Source organism: Chlorocebus sabaeus, chromosome 8 (genome assembly GCF_047675955.1).
Source record: "Chlorocebus sabaeus isolate Y175 chromosome 8, mChlSab1.0.hap1, whole genome shotgun sequence".
Taxonomy (NCBI): Eukaryota; Metazoa; Chordata; class Mammalia; order Primates; family Cercopithecidae; genus Chlorocebus; species Chlorocebus sabaeus.
Window position 1 is genome coordinate 56,711,322 of NC_132911.1, and position 13,835 is coordinate 56,725,156.

A 13,835-nucleotide genomic window follows, 5' to 3' on the forward strand; every position below is an offset into this window, starting at 1 on the left:
ATGATTTAATTACGTAAAATTTTAATTCAATACCTATTGAGCAAGTAGGTTTTTATTATTTTCTCATTTGCAGATTTAACAAATTTTCATCAAAGTGCTATTCCTTCTAGTTTTAACCATTTGTAAATTTTAAAGAATATATAATTTGTCTTATTTAATTACATTTCTTCTAAGGAAGACTACTTATTTCTTTCTATTGTGAACCATTAACTGTTAAAAAAAAAAAAAAAAAAGTTATTCACGGGAAGGCCGACTTTATTTGAGACCATCTCAGTAGGCATAGACAATTGCAATAGGAATTTGCAGTAGGGGAGAAATTTGGCTCCACTCTGAATATAGCCTTGGCAAGTCAGAATTGATATCCAAGGAGCCAGATTGGGGTCAGGAAATGGAAAATTACTAAGAGGAAAGTCAGGGGTAAGGGGGATTCTGGCTAACCTGACCTAGGAGGATTCTCAAAGGTAGGCTAGGCTAATCAGACCCCACCTGGAGGCTGGGGGAGAATAAGACACCCAGACATTGAGGGTGATGAGACATGTAGGGTAGAGGGTTCTGGCTGAACTGACTTCACGGGTTTCTTACTAGACTAGAAGTGGATTTTACAAAGAAGTGCACAGATGGACCTAAGAGAAGGTTCAGGAGCCTGGCTAAAGTTCGATCAAGAACAGAATCTTTTGTTAGTGCCCCCCTTTGGTTCAAGGAGAGAAGAAACTTTGTTAATTCCTTTGGAAAATAGAAATCCAATTTCTTGTTCAGTCACCTTTTGTTCATTGAAGATCTGCTGATCCATCTGCTGGAACTTGATGGTGAGGAGGCCTCCTGAATGGCGCTCATAGTCAGATATTTAACAAGTGGAGATTCTATGTAAACACAAGAAAACAAGACTAATAGCTGGAAACTCCGTTTCTGAGTCGAGAGGACAGCCAGCCAAGCTTGAAGCACCTTCAGCTGGTAGAGCCATGATGGCGGGTATGGCCATCGACGGAGTCCCTGGTTTGTAGCCAAATGCTTGTGGTAATGGTATTGAGTGTTCTGCTGAACCTTCTGAGTGGCCACGCATCAACAGGCATGAAGGTTGTCTACTGGATTTGTTGTAGGTATTTCTCTGAAGTTTATATAAGTTCCTATTATCTTCAACTTGCAGGGCTTCAGGAAAATGGAAGTTTTAGTTTTTAGGGATGCCAGGTCAGGAAGGTAGGAGAAAATTGGAAACGTTAATTTAGAGATTTGTAACCAGATATAGAAGGAAGCTAGAAGAACTGAGCAAGACCAGTCAGGTTCACAGGCCGATAATAAAACCTCAAAGATAAAGAACAGGGACAGAACCTCATATCTCTCAGGTTGTGCTATAGTTTTCTATTGGAATGTAATTTTTCTTTCTAAAACCACCATTATTTCTATCAAAGTAAGACTATTTTGTTTGCAAGGTAAGTTTCATCCCATTAACCATAGCCTGATCATTTTTGTAAGTGCAGCAAGAAAAGTAGTTCACCAAAAGGCTTTGCTTAGTTTGTGCTGCTGGAACTTTCCATTAAGAATCTCATTTTAGACTTTTAAAAGCTGCTTGAGGCTACAAAGTCAAGCTAAGAACTCATCACCAGACTTCACCTTCAATACCTAGAGATTTGGGTGAATTATTCTCTTTTTAGAGTCCCTAAGATATTTTAAGTTTCCTGGACCAGGAAGTGACCTTTCTTACTCATATGTAAGGCAAGGAATGCTGTAAGCCAGGCACTAGGACATTTTTTTCCCCCAAAAGGGCTTTGTAAGCCTTGGCTCCATAAAGTCAGCTTTAGTTCCTGAAAACTGTCTGGTCATACCTAATTTTGTGTACATCATTCTCAAATATGACCTTCCAGTCATAACCCATGTAATATGACCAACGTTTCCAATAAAACCATGTCTTGTTATAACGAGAACAGATTCTTATTGAGCTTATGCAAAATAATTACATTGCAATGAAAATAGAAATACTCAACAAGCATTTCCAAAGTCCGTGCGGAGTTTCCAAAGTCTGGAAAAAAATATCAATGTTTCATTTTTGTTTATAAAGGCATACTTTACCACATAGCTGTAGGCTATAAATAGCTAAAGAGGATGGGGGAAAAGGGTTCCTTATATCTGGAAAATAAAACATTGAAGCACAAGAAATGTTCCACAATAAAAACTGTAATCCTGCTTTCTCAGTCTATTCATTCCCCTGCAGCTCACCTGTGCTGCTTGATCTTGGATGAAGTCTCATGAACCCATCAATTTCTTCATGAGCATTCTAAAAATTCTGACCCAGTCCACTGCTATGATCTTCAGGTTCTCAGAAACCTGTTCCTGTCAGTTTATTTTTGTGAATATCTTTAAAGGTGAAACACTTCTGGATTACAGCTGCTTATAAAAGCTTGAGGAAAGCATCAGAGTAAAACAGCCTGTGAACAACAAAAGACTTAAAATAGCCATAAAGATCCGATAAGAGTTCATTTAGTAAGAAAAGTTAGCTATTTCTGTAGCATATAACATTTTCACATAATAACTGGAATTATGACTGATGACATTATGCCACACATAATAGGAACAGCAAACATACAGACAGATTTCTATGAACTTTACAGTTCTGAAATACTTATATTAGCAACATTTACCTATACAAATATAACATAGGGAAGGTTAAGTATCACTTTTCATTTGACAGCATCTCCCATGTGACTTAGCCTATCAAATAAACCTAATTAGTTAACATTTATTTTACACAGTGAAAGACAAAGCCTTTGAGATTTTTCCAGGGGCCCTCTGCTGGCAAATTCTGTGAAAGTTAAAAGGAAAGAATTTCAAATCTCTAAGACAAAAAATTGGGAAATTGTCCATTTATCTACATGGCTCCCAGCAATCAGTTTGAATACCTGTATTTTATGAATGCAATGAATGTTTTCAAATCACAGGGGAACATGCGTGTGTCCAGCATAGTCCCTGGAACATGGTAGATATGCTTTTTGATGATGTGAGAAGGAGCAGAAAGAGTGGAGGGAATACCTCTAATTCGGTAGAGGTTAATACTGCTAATTAATCTTGGCCTGATCATTTTCATAAATGCAGCAAGAATGGTAGTTCACCAAAAGGCCTTTGCTTGGTTTGCTTTGCTGGAACTTTTCATAAAGAATCTCATATTGTACTTTTAAAAGCCGCTTAACGCTAGAAAGTCAAATCAAAAACTCGTCTTCAACTTCAAATCAGACTTCACCTTCACTACCTATAAAATCTATAGGGTGAATTCCTCTCTTCTCAGAGTCTCTAAGATGTTTCAAGTTTCCTGGGCCAGGAAGCGACCTTTCTTACCTATCTGTAAGGCAAGGAACCCTATAAGTCAGGCACCAGCACTTTTTTTTTTTTTTTCTCAAGAGGACTTTGTAAGCATTAGCTCCATAAAGTCAACTTGAGTTCCTGAAAACTATCTGGTCATATCTGGGGTGAGGCTGGAGAATTTCATGCTAACCTACTACTCAGATGGTACTGAAGCTGCCTGTTCTCTGAGCAGCACTGAGCAGGTTAATTCCTTCCAGGAGCTGAAGCTGTGGAGCCAGCCCTCGTGGGGCCTTCTCCAAGCACCACTGGCTCTGCCACCCACGCTCACTCCACAAACCCCCAAGAAGCCAAGATGCGGTACCAGATCTCAGTGGAGGTCCAAGGGAGGGGGAGACCAAGAAACCATGTCTCTCCTAAGATGAGTGTCAGAGAGGTAGAAAGCAGAGCAGGAGTGGCCAAGGGGCTAAGGGAGGGGGAATGGGGACTTCGTATTTAATGGGGACAGAGTTTCCGCTCTACAATACAAATGGTTCTGGAGATGAAGGGTCTCCTTCTCTGAGCATGAGCTGTTTCCACCTTGCGGCCATCATGAATGAGACTCTTCTGTTTTGTGCCGTAATCTGGTGGCATGCTTTCATGCATAGTAGTGATGGAGCTGCCATCACACTCTGAAGAGCCTTCTATATTTGGGGATCTTTTTGCATTTTAAGTCTTGTCTTCCCTGCATGGAATCCAGAACTCTCAGGCAGGTGAACTTGGCTCTGCCAATCAGCTTCGCCCAGACCAGGCTGACTGGGAAGGGGGTGTTACCCGGAAGTGCGGGAATTCTCGGTTCTGGTCTAACATAAGAGAAAGAATTGGGCCAAGAGACAATTCGTAATGTAAGCCAAAGGTTTGTTAAGGAAACAAGAGTATACTCCGACAGAGGAGTGGGAAACCACTTGGGCTGATCCAGCTGGGAAAATAACCGTAGCAGTGTTTATTTAAAGAGACAGGGTGTTCTGGAAGACGAGGCAGTGTGGCTGCTGGGGAGTGAGCCAGCAGCAGCCAGTGCCGGGGTCTCTCTTTAGGAGAATCTTACATGATTACTCACAAAGGGGCATGAGGGGATGTCACGTGCAATCATGTTTTAGGCAGTCCCCTTAGGCACGCTTGCTCTGTTGGTTTTACATGCTAGTACACGTGCCTTATGTCACATTAGTATCTAAAATCTCCACTTAAAGGTGTGTTTTTTACTGTTACACTGAGCAAAAGCCTACCCCACAGTGAGTTATTGGAGGACTGGCATGCTTTTCAGCGGGGAAAATTCCTAGCATGGCTATCTGTGGCTAAGGCGCGATAAGCCCCGTTCCGGGCTGGAGGAGCCCAATCACAGGGCCGAAGTAGCCAGCATAGCCACTGTCTTTTTGCTGACTGTCAGTGGGCAGTGCCTTCAGGACTTATTTTCCCAGAGGCTCCCTTGCCTGTTCATCTCTCGCTATCTGCCTATTCTAACCGAGGCACGTCAGGAATCAGGCTCGATGTAGGACATCCATCTGGCTGGCTCCCTTACAGTGGCGGTTTCTGTCTTGGGATATCTGCCAGAAGTTGCCAGAAAGCAGAGTCCCGGGAGCAGTGCAAACCACAGTCTCTTGTCCCAGGCAGAGGCACTGCTACAAGGTGAATTGTGTTCCCCAAAATTCCTGTGTTGGAGTCCCAGGCCCCGGTATCTGACTGTATTTGGAGATAGGCTCTTTAAGGAGGTGATTAAGTTAAGATGAGGCCATTAGGGTGAACCTTTATCCAATCTGATACTGTCCTTATATGGAAAGAAAGTTTGGACACACGCACACACCAAGAGCCATCAAGGAATTGCTCAAACTTGAGTCCATCAAATAGTTTCTTTTCTCTGCTTCCTCATGCACCTTATAAAAAAAGCCTTCCCCTTGTGCTCATCCCCTGTGAAAGCCGCCCAATTTCCCCATAGGAATGATATTTAGGAGTAAACAGAGAATTTGACTCTCCTGGTCTTAAAACTTGAAACTTATATTTGTCTTGTCTAAGTTCCTTTTTTGGGAAACCAACTCTCAGGCAAGGGACTGAAACTCACCAGGTCCCCCATCTGGAGGACACACAGACCCCTCCTTCCTCGCGCTTGCTCCCATACCCCTCCCCTCCCTAACTGTTGTTTTCTCCACAGGTGGTTACCTTCATTTCTTAATGTAAAAACCACTCCTTCCCCCACCCCCTCCCATTTTAGTTCGTTGGGGAGACAGATTTGAAACAATCTCCACTTCTCTTCGGGGACGTCACCTGAAGGGCCTTCTTTGTCTCCATGATTGGCTTTACCTGCGGTGAGTGGCAGGACCTAGACCGAACCCCTGGGGTTTCGTAGCGGGAGGAACCCTGGCACTGCCCATTCCTGAACTACAGTTTGCTAAAGTAAACTCTTGAATATTTGAATATGCCTCAGTTTATCTTTTAACAATATGTTTATGCTGGACACAATGCGAACTGAGAGCCTAGAGAGCTGAAGTGTTTCCAGACACCTAAAAAATTAAAGGCAGAATTCTCCCCTGAGAGGATTGTATGAGGGATTACAGGAAGGTCAACAGCGCAGAGAAACACTGGTTCACATCAGGTGAGTAAGGCCAGGAGCAGCGACCCCTACCGTCAAGACGAGGGATTGGCTCCCTCATGCAGGCGCAGAAATCCTCATGATCAGATATGATGCTATGTGCTACAAATGCAATGGTGATTGGTGTCTGATAAAATATAGTTACAGTCTTGCGGGAGAAGTAGCATAATACAAGAACACAATTCATTATCCTATGATTGAAAAAACAACAATAATAATCATCGGGGCCTATAGAGGTGTATGTCTTTAACTGGCCTTCATGAAGTACTATTAAGTGCAAGTCTTTACCTATACCCTTTGAGAAATATTTTATGCTTTTCTCAGCTGTAAACTTCTGGGGATGGTGTCCTATATGGTACGACACTCTTGTTTATCATATCAACCCATTGTCATAATGATGTTACATCTTTGTGAATTTGTCAGCGTAAATGTGTGTGTGTTTGAGGACAATTCAAATATGTGTCTTTGCCTCCTCAGGGAGTTTAAAGTGTGCAGCAGCATCAGAAATCACCAGAAGCTCTGTTCAGAGGCTAAAAATGGCATTTGCTTAATTTTGCAGAAGCCAAGATTCTGAGCCAAATTATTCTGATTCTGATTCCCAGAGTCTGAAAGACGATGAGACACCACCTTCCTTTTTATTTGCAGATAAAGGTTCAGGTTTCATTCCAAGTGGGCGCCATCTGCCGCTTCCTTCGTGTTTGGTGTTCTCTTTGAAGCCCTTTAAGTTTCTGTCTGGAAAAGAGCCCACTAATGTCATGTTAAATACAAACTCACCCTCTTTCTTTTTGGCTTGCCATAGTCACACCTTGAGAATGAGGCTAGAGCATCCATATGACCAAGACTTATAACCTGTCTGACTTCCTGTCCTAGAAGCTACTGGTCAAATTCCTGTGTTCTTCAAGCATACAATATTTCCTAAATATTCCAAAGTGGAATTAAAAAGTCTTCTCTCACAGGCCAGATGCGGTGGCTCATGCCTGTAATCCCAGCACTTTAGGAGGCCTAGGCAGGCAGATTGCTTGAGGCCAGGAGTTCAAGACCAGCCTGGCCAATACAGTGAAACCCCACCTCTACTAAAAAATACAAAAAAAAAAAATTATCCAGGTGTGGTGGCACATACCTGTAATCCCAGCTACTCAGGGGTCTGAGTCAGGAGTCGCTTGAGCCCAGGAGGCAGAGGTTGCAGTGAGCAGAGATCACACCACTGCACTCCAGCCTGGGTGACAGAGCTAGATTCTGTCTCAGAAAAAAAAAAAGTCTTCTCTCACAAACCTTCCTTACAGGAGAATTCATAACAATACATATAGATACTCTATTGTCCAGTAGGTGGAGTTTCATCTCCACCCTCACCTCTCCAGGAAGGGCTAGACTTAGTGACTTGTTTCCAAGTAGTACAGCAGGGAAAGGGAAGACAGTAACTTCACAGTGGAGAGACCTGGCAGACATCACCTTCACCAGGTGAAGTCACATTACTTGTAAAGTCACATGTCTATGAAGTATCCCCTAACATGATGTGGCAAAAAGAGAACTTCACCTCTTGATTTCTATTCCTAAAACCTCTAATGCCAGTCTAATAAGGAGGAAAACATTAAGGATATTAAACATTCCTGAACATATTTAATAAAGAGTCCTAGGCTGGTGGACACTCTTCAGCGTTCCTGGCCACTACTCCTCAAGTTGTCAAGGTTATAAAGACAAGGAAAGACTGAGAAACTGTGGCAGACTGGAAGAACTAAGGAGACAGGATGACTAAATGCAGTGTGAGTCCCCGAATTTGATCTTGGATCAGGAGGAAGACATTCATAGAATATATGGTGAAACCCAAATAAAGTCTGAAATTAAGTTACTAGGAATGTACAAACATTGGTTCCTTAATTTTGACAAATTAACCATGAAAAAGATTTCACTGATGAAAGACACTGCTTGAGGGGTAGATGGAAATCTATACTATCTTTGCAACTTTTCTGCAAATCTAAAATTGTTCTAAAAACAGCTTATTGTTAAAAGTCTGCTCTTACGGAAGTTGCGTTGATAATTGAGAAATGGCAAGATAACAAGAAAAGTCACATAACATTAGCTATTCATAATTAATGTAAGAAAAAAACATAGATTGAAAATTTGAAGGTATGAGCATATTTCTGAACACCAAAGATTCTTTAGATCATCAGTTCTCAGCTCAATGAGAAGTAAACAACACCATTCAGCATTTCATTGCAGTATTCAGCTCTTTTTCTGGCCATTTTACTTTCAGCCTTACCCTAGCACATTAAAAAACAAAGTTTCTGTCTGTTTTTCATTCTAGATCTCTTAATTGCCCCAGTGAAGCCGAAAGTTGTCATCATGGCCATTTCCACTCTCCCTGTAGCTCTTTGACTTCCTCGCATTTTATTTATTTATTTATTTATTTGAGATGGAATTGTGCTCTTGTCACCCAGGCTAAAGTGCAATGGCACAATCTTGGCTCACTGCAAACTCTGCCTCCCAAGTTCAAGTGATTCTCCTGCCTCAGCCTCCTGAGTAGCTGGAACTACAGGCACGTGCCACCACACCTAGCTAATTTTTGTAATTTTGGTAGAGACAGGGTTTCACCATGTTGGTTAAGTTGGTCTCAAACTCCTGACCTCAGGTGATCCGCCCGCCTCAGCCTCCCAAAATGCTGGGATTACAGGCATGAGCCACTGTGCTCGGCCATATTTAATTTCTATATTAGCACCCGAATTGCTTTGGGAGAATTACCTTGCCCTGTTGAGTATTATCTAGTAAGACTGTGAATCAGATTGTGCCGGCTCCTTTTAGCCAAGGCTGGATGCATGACTAGAAAGTTAGGCAATCCCACTTCTTCTTAGAATCTGAAACCTGAGCAGAGGGACAAAACATATGCCCCTTTGTTACTCCAGCAGCTGGGCTCTGTCAAGTTGGATACCTAGACCACTTGAATTTCCCTTCTATTTCCTAGTCTAATTATCCTCTCTTCCATCACTCAATGAGCTCTCTCGTATTCCCAAAACGCAATTATCTCCCCATATGCCTAGTACAGAGCCAGCTGCTCATTCTACAGTACCTTTCTGAAAAATGTGTATATTTGAGGAAAAATCAGAGGTAGCATAGGTCTAATCCATGTCCCAGTAAATGTATGGAAGCACATGACTAAGCATCAAGAGATACAGCTGACACAGTTTAGGAACAGTCTTCCACCATGTTGGCTGACATGGATTAGGCAGAGATGAACTACAGCCAAGTGAAATCACACTGCATTTAACATTTGCCTTTAATGTCAAAATAGTGTCTTCTTTGTGTTCTATCATAACTGCAAAGTTTCCTGCTATAGTTTAGGACTCCCTTTTTGTTTTGTTAAGTCTTCTGCAAGTTTACAATGGCTGATCAACTGAAGAAATGCAAACGTTGACTGGGTGTTTGATGATATTAAGGAATAATCATTAATGTTTAGAGGCAATAATGATTTTAAGGGCATGTCACATGTTTAATAAAGAGTCCTGTCTTCTAGACATGTATGCTGAAATATTTGTTGATTAAATAAATGACTGAAGCTTGCCTCAAAGTAACTCAGAAGCTGAGGAAAGCTGGGGAAAGGATGAAGGAAATGTGTCAATATGTCCACATATGAATACACAGATGTTCTTTACTACTTTTGTATGTTTAGAGTATTCCAAAAATCAAAAATATGGTAAAACAATGCCTGATTCTATCTCAATTATACATTACTATTATAGTTACTATTAATAACAAGAATTTTGTGAGCTTTATTTGCAGTTAATTGAGAGACAATTAACTGAACCATACCAAGAATTTCAACTCTCCTCATCCCCTCTGCCATACTGGCTGATCACTGACTAGCTTGAGAAGAATAGTAAGCATTCTAAGGGAAGAAAAAGAAAATTCTAAATGAATTTTTCTTTTCTCCTCCTAAAGAATCTATTTTTAATATTTTGCTGACTATGAAACTCCCATTCTGAGTCTGAATCTCTAAATTGATTACATGACATAAGGGTTAGGGGCAAATCTGCTTATGAGAAAGGGAACCAAGGACAGATTTCACACAAGGCATTTTGGTCCTCAATTAATTTGTATGAACAGCGCCTTTCAAGAAACAAGTTTAGTCTGGGTGCGGTGGCTCACGCCTATAATCCCAGCACTTTGGGAGGACAAGGAGGGTGGATCACTTGAGGTCAGCAGTTGAAGATCAGCCTGGCCAACGTGACAAAACCCCGTCTCTACTAAAAATACAAAACAATTAGCTGGGCATGGTGGCACGTGCCTGTAGTCCCAGCTGCTTGGGAGGCTGAGACATGAGAATTGCTTGAACCTGGGCAACAGAGGTTGCAGTGAGCCAAGATCTCACCACTGCACTCGAGCCTGGGTGACAGAGTGAGACTCTGTCTCAATTAAAAAAAAAAAAGAAGAAGAAGAAGAAGAAAGAAAGAAAGAAAGAAACAAATTTGGTATAATCACTTACATTTCAATAACTTCAGTTTAGAGGAGAATGAGCTAACTGGGTGTGTTACTGTTGTTTTGCTTTAATCTTTGCTTTTTGAACCCAGAAGTGTTTTCCTGCTTTTCCTGATCCATAAAGAAGCAAGATTAGGAGGGCACAAAAGACGCCTTCCTAATTTTGCTTCTTTATGTATCAAGACATCAGAGGCCTAGGACATCTATGGCCATGGCCTCTGGGTTGACCAGACTCTCTGAAAGCTTCATGCCTTGACGATGATAACCCTCGTAAATTCCACAGGCATCAGCACTGGGATCACAAATCACGATGCAAAAGTTTGCCTCAGGCACATCTTGCCACTTTTTGCCCAAATTCACAACCTTGGTTTGATGCCCACTACAGTCTCCTTTTTAGTTCCTTTAAACAAAATGTTTTAAGATTAAATGTTCATGGTTGCAGTTAATGAGTTTTGTAAGGGTATTCAAATAACTGCCCACCTTGCATGAACCCAAATCTCCCTCTTGCATTGAGGCCCCTGTCGGGGAGATCAGTAAATCTCGAACTCAGGGAAGCCACAGCATCAACTCGTCTACTTATCTCTTTAATTTTTAGTTATTTCTTCACTTCTGTCATCTGAGAATTTCCTTTTCTTTCTGAAAATCCAACTATGCATTTTAAAGTATCTGGGTCTCCAGCATTTCTAGTTACAACAGGAGGGCTCGTACATTACCTCATCCTCTATCTTGCTAGAACTCATGGTCTGATTAAGTCACATACCTGTCTCTTCCCCTAGACAAGTAGCTCCCTAAAGAAAATGACCACTTTCTGATCTTCTCATTCTGATCATAGCAACAAGCCAGCACATGGAAGTCACTCAAGAGTCAATATTGAATGAAGCAGTGAGTTGATTTTCTTTTTGGTGATACATGGAATGCAAATCATCCTTTCTTTTTTAATCTATTATGAAAAATATCACAAAAAAGAGAACTTGAATTGATCAAACCATTCCAAAAATCCACTCTTCTAAGATTGCATCTCCCATAAATTCCAAATTGTCAACAATGAATTCCAAATGATCAGCAAAGTCTCTAACTAGGCTAGAGACTATATCTATTTAGGCTATATCTAGCCTATTTTGCCCAAATTTAAAATATGTACAAAGTGTTCAAAAAATAATAAATTATAGTAAACCCCCATTGACAGGCTACTCCAAATAAAAGAATGTCACAAAGTCTTAGAAGGCTGCCATGGTCCTTCTCTGACTATGTCTTCTCCTTTCTTCTCCAAAGGTGTCCACTGTCCTGACGTATTTATTTTATTTTATGGTGTTATTACTTTATGATTGTGTCCCTATGTAAAATATTACTCAGGTTTGAAAAATGAAATACCATATGAAAAATTGAACTTAGCCATATAAAGAGAAGCCAATATTTCCCACAGCATATAAAGTTCCCCTGAAGAATAAAAATTTAGGCTCTCTGGATTATAATCTGGACTGGGCTACCCTGTGATCTTATAAAACCACTTCTGGGCAAGCCAATGGGTGAACTATGCAGAGGATTACAGGAAACTCATCAACACGAGGTCAAGGCAAGCCAAAGGTGAGAAAGTCCCTTGGCCAGAGCTTGCAAGTGGGTGCATGTTCTCCAGTTAAAAAGAGGATGCAATTGCTGCTGAGATCTCAGTAATAACAGTTCACCTGGTATCTGTCTCTTGAGTCACATTGCTCTAATCTAGACTGATCAGCCTCTCTTAGGGCACAGCTGTCATCCTGGCGTCTTCATTCACTGTCATTCTCGGGATGCCCATGGCCCTCTGCTGTGATGGACCTACTGTTTCCTGTTTGCGATGTTTTCCTCTTCTACTCTAACTGTCATTGTTTTGGTGGAGCTCATCCTCCTCCAATAGCTTTTTGAGAAAAAAAAAAAGAGCATGACAGTAAGTGTTGAAGCCTTTAAAGCTTGAAAACATATTTGTTTTACCCTTACACGTGATCGTTTCATTAGGAGTGGAATTTGAAGGAGGATATCATTTTCTTCAGAGTCTTGAAGATGTCTTTACCTTGTCTCCCTGCTTCAAGTATTCTGCCAAGAAATCCAAAATCATCCTGATTCTTTGTAGGTGACATAAATTGTTTTTTCTCTCCAGAAGTTGAGAAAAACCTCTGCCGTGCACTCAGTGTTCTTAAACTTCATAATGATTTGTCACTAGGCACTTAGTTATTCCTTCCAATCTAAAAACTCATACCTTTCCATTTGAAACGTACTCTGGGTTAGTTTATTGGTGACTTTGTCTTCTCAACTTTTTTTCTGTGCTTTAAATGTTTAGCATTCAGATGTTAGGCAATGTAGATGGACCCTCAGATTTTCTTGTGTATGCTTCCTGTACTTCCACCTTCTCTCTCCCACTGATTTTTGTTTTATATTTTATGTTATTTAGATTTTACAGTACCATCTCTGTCACATAGTCTTTTTTTTTATTTTAAAGTATGAAGCGTGTGGGCATAATGGCTCATGCCTGTAATTCCAGTACTTTGGGAGGCTGAGGCAGGAGGATCACTTGAGCCCAGGAATTTGAGACCAGCTTGAGCAACATGGTGAAACCCTGGCTCTACAAAAAATACAAAAAAATTAGCCAGGTTGTGGTGACACATGCCTGTGGTCCCAGTTGCTCAGGAGGCTGAGGTGGGAGAATCACCTGAACCTGGGAGGCCAAGGCTGCAATGAGCCATGATTGTGCCACTGCACTCCAGACTGGGCAACAGAGCGGGACCTTGTCTCACAAAAAAAAAAAAAAAAAAAAAAAAAAAAAAAGGTAGAAGAAGAAGAAGAAAATAAAGTGTAAGGCAATTCTTAGCTTATGGGCTGCATAAAAATAAGCCATGGACACGATTTGGCCTGCAAATTGTATTTTTCCAACCCTGATCTAAACAACATCTTTAATATGAAAGAGATCAAAAATATGATACTAGAATCCCAGAGAAAAATCAAGATTATACAAGAGGAAGACATTTTCTCACATAATATTCTTAGATCATTTTCTTATATAATACCTTAAATAATATCCTTAGATCAGTGTTTCTTGGCCTCAGCACTGTTAGCAGTTTGGGACAGATACTTTTTTGTTTTGGAGGCAGAAGGAAAATAACTCTCAACCTAGAAGTTTATAATCATTTGTTTTCAAAAATAAGGGCAAAATAAAGATGTTATTGAACTAACAAAGACTGAGAAGGTTAAATCCTCACAGATTCACACTAGAAAAACTGTAAAGGATACGTTTCAAGAGGAAGAAAATTAAACCTAGAGGCATTAGTGGGATGCAAGGAACAATGGTGTCCAAATATTATGACCAAAATATGAAAAATGTAAACTAGCGTTGGCTGAACAAAGTACCAACAATCACAATGACTGATTTGGGAATATAAAAAGGTGAAACTAAAATACTAAACAAAACTTACATGACATCATGTAAAAAGTG